Genomic DNA, 4164 nt, shown 5'->3' on the forward strand with positions numbered 1-4164 from the left:
GGGTTGTTTGATTTTTTCTTGTTGATTTTTTTGAGTTCTAGATAGATTCTGGTTATCAGCCCTTTATCAGATGTGTTCCTCATGATTCTTTACAGGTCAATTGGTTCAATACAATGAAAATACTTCCCATTCTTAGAGATATTGCAATTTTCAGCCACCTGACCACCAGTTCTGGCTTCTCCTGTGGACCTGGGGATGAATTCTGGCATAACCCAGCCATACTGCTGGAAATGAATAGCTGTGTTTTAACTCAATAGCATCATCTTTGTATGTATTGAAATTATGGCACAAGAGCATGCAACAGGCAGACCTGAAGAATGAAAGAAAACACGGAACAGAAAATGCTTTCTAATATTTGGGTTCAAATGTAGGATATACGTGTGTGTGTGTGTGTGTGTGTGTGTGTACGTGAAGTCCATATGAAGTGTACACAACACACAATCTCACACACACACAACAAAGAGAAATTCCAAATGAAATAAAGGCAATAACAGAATTGAAAGAAGAAGAGAGTTCTCTTAGCAACCTGCTATAAAAACGATTAAACGGATTACAGATTGTGACCTTTGCCTGAGGAGAAGACACTCGGATTCCAGGTAAGACAGCAGCCCCGCTCCAGTCTACGTTCTGAACTAGGCTGGTGCACAGAGAGTCCGGCCTGAGCTCATTATGAATAATTCATATCTCATCTATCTTTTGAAGAGGTGTTAAATTGCCCTTTTGGCATGTCTGTGGTTTCTGAGGAATGTGTTCACACCTCATTATCACTTGGTGATGGACTCCTGAGAGAGTATGTAATTGTCCTGGAACCAAGGTCTTTGTCAGTATGGTAATGCATGATTTCAGGACAATATGATGTCCCTTGTGACCACAAAGGTAAAAAAATCTGCAGCAGAAGACAGGATAACGATTATTTTTCCCTGTTAACTTTCGGAGCAATTTCACTTTTCTCTAACATTTGTTTCAGTTAGAATTCACTTATTCCACCTGCCAGTATCTTCAAAACTAAACTTTTTTGAAAAAAAAATATATATGAGGAAAACTATGATTTGTTTCTATAGCATGTTCAAAAAGTGCTACAGAATCTGTCTTTCCAAAATCACACACTTTTCCACTACCATTCATTCATGAAACAATAATTTGGGCTCTTTATTACTTTAAGCAATTTCCACATATTATTTATTTTATGATGATGAGATTCTAGAAACCTGAAGAGGTAGGAATTCTTCCTTCCTTTACAGACTAGAACTTGATTTTTTTTTAGGATGAAGTAGCTAGTAAATAGTCGGTTGTGGTTTCTCTTAAAATTGCGCTCTAAAACCAATGGGTACTGCCTCCCAGGATCTTCCAGTCCCCAAATCAGTGTGCCTCCTTTCAATTAAAGTGCCATGTTCTCTTGAGAAGTTCCCATGGCAATAATTTTTGACCATTAAAGACCCTTGTCTATAAGCAAGTTTCATGAGAAAAGTCAAGAGGAATTCATGGAAGCACGTTCAGCGGGATACATGAGTTTCTAAAGACGGATCTGCCTCCTGTGTGAATGGGCTCTGTGTGTGTGTGTAGGATGAAGGGCAGGCCAGGAGCAGATGAGAGATAAAAGCAAGCTGATAAGGCAGTACTCCAAATTAGATTAATAAAAATCTGGCCAAGTGGTATTGTGGAAGAAAAAGAGAAAAGGGAATGGCTTTGAGAATTATTTACAAATTTTAAGTCAATAAGCTCTTGTGATAGATCGCACACAGAGGATTTAGGAAAAGAAGGTGCAGTGCCTCCACATTGCCACTCAATGGATGGTGTTACTACTTAGAAAAAATACTAAGAGATGGACAGATTTAGTGGGTAAAATTGTAATTTTGTGTTTAAATGTAATGGGTTTGAATTAGATGCATGGCATTAGGGCTCACACAGATACACATGTATATCTCTGTGCCCCACCTACCACCAGATGGGGGATCTTTATTGCCAGCCAGGCAGGGGGTGAACTGTGGGTGAGCTGGCTCCAAAATCTCATCTTAGTTACTGCATTTTTGTGTCATTTTCAGTACCCAGTGTAATAGGCTGGAGTCCCCAAGAAGCCAACTCTGAGCCAGGGTTTAGCATCCAGGAGAAACGTTAGGATTGCATTTAGCATTGATACCTGCGGAGGCAGGATCAGGCAAAGAGTTGAGCAGAGGTGTGAGTCCTAGCAGGCTTCAGCCACGTCTTTAGGGAGATAAACCGAGACGCTCCTTCCATGTGGACTTCCTGTAGAGTGAGGGTCCGGGTTTCTATGCACCTACATTTATGAAAGGGTGCTACGATCTTGTTCATGGTATTCTCCTCCGCTAAGGCATTTTCCTCAGGGTCTAAGAACTCAGGGCTTTCTGGCAGCAGCACAACCGGCAGCCAGAGATTCCCTTGACTGTCCTTCAACACCGAACTTGTCACACATCAATGTCTCAACCGGAAAACCTGGACTGTAGATTCTACATGTATAAAACATCCTTAGTAAATTCCATTCCATTATCAAACACCCTTTATTCACACATCCCTTTTCCTACTCAGTAAATATTTTTTTTCATCCTCATAATAGTTATTATTTTTAAACCCGTGGTAGTCTCCAGAGACGACAATCAAAATCCCTTCCTCCCCCCCTTGCCAGTGTGCCAAACCTCACATTAGCATTAAGAGTTGGAGTTTATTTCCCCTCCTGTTGTATTTGAGCTGTGCCTTGTGGCTTGGTTTGATCAATAAAACACAATGAACGTGATGCTGTGGGACTTCCAAGCCTAGGTCTTAAGAATTCTGCCAGATTGTACTTCTTCCCTGGAAATCGGTTGCCATGTAAAAAGTCCAACTACCTGGAGCTACATCTTATTTTCCAAGGAACACCGAAAAATAGACACTATTATAGAATCACATTTATGCTTTTATGGAGAGTTACATAAGTTGGTTTATAACTGTACAAAGACAGTTTAAACGATTTCAAAGTAATTAATTAATTTATTAATTAAACCATGTGGCGATTGTTTGCACTGCTGTATGTAATTCACAATTGTCCTTACAGGTGCCTACTTGCCTTCTATGATAATAACTATTACGATATGTTCAACTAGCATATTCATTAAATAAATGTATGATTTATTATAATGGTATTTATTCATGACACAAGTTCTCTCCTAATAGTTCAAGTTTTCTCAAAATCTTTAAAGAATCGAAAATATGATTTCAGTGTTTAAAAGACAGTGATGCATCTAGATTAATTTGCCAAAAATTAGATTCTAGACAGAATTTACAATGATCTTTCTTCCCGTGTTAGTATTATAAATTAATACTTGGGGTTGTTTTGTACTACAATTTTCATGTTGAAGAAGTCAAGAAACTCAAAGTTACACTCCCTTCATGACTTTTGCTAGATTCAAAATAGTTATTATACATCATATAAAAAATAGTACCACAGAAATAGGACCCACCATTTTTATTTATAAGAAGGAGTTGTAGTTACTATGGGATACATAACTTAGAATCATAAAACTTTAATGTTGGAAAAGTAATTAATGTTAAAATAAACTGATATCCATGATGCTACATGGCGATTCTAAGTTGGTATTGTTTTTCAGTCAATTCTAAATAGAAATCATTTTAGAATTGATTGTAAACATCTAGGTTAAGAAACCAAACCCAGTTTACAGGGTATGATATCTTCCTTACATTTCTGAATTCAATGACATCACTTGTAAATGGCCAGCCCTAGGATGAAAAGGATACTATTAATACGTCCTAAAAATACTCTGAATCTAGCTTTATCAGGAATATTTGAAGGTATAGAGGTTGCAAAAACTTTACTCTGGAATAAATTTCAAATTAAAGAAGGGAGTAAAATAGCTGTTTCACCTGACCATGTTTGCAAAGGAGTAATTGGTCCCATTGTGACACCAGTCTTCCTTCAATAAACAATTGTTTGAAGTCATAAAGCTTTTGTCAAAGTAAAGCATAATAAATAATTTGCAGGTAAGCATGAGTAATGTACCATGTGGAGTAAGCTGGGAGAGGTGGTATATCTTGCCCCAGGTAGTCCTGTGGCTAGAAAAAAAAGGTATATTACACTGATCATAGCAGAGATTAACATAATGTTGGTAACAGAACATAATACAGAGCTCCTAGCAGTGAGTTATTTACCCAGTC

The sequence above is a fragment of the Propithecus coquereli genome, unplaced genomic scaffold, assembly GCF_000956105.1.
Source record: "Propithecus coquereli isolate 6110/MARCELLA unplaced genomic scaffold, Pcoq_1.0 Scaffold238, whole genome shotgun sequence".
NCBI lineage: Eukaryota > Metazoa > Chordata > Mammalia > Primates > Indriidae > Propithecus > Propithecus coquereli.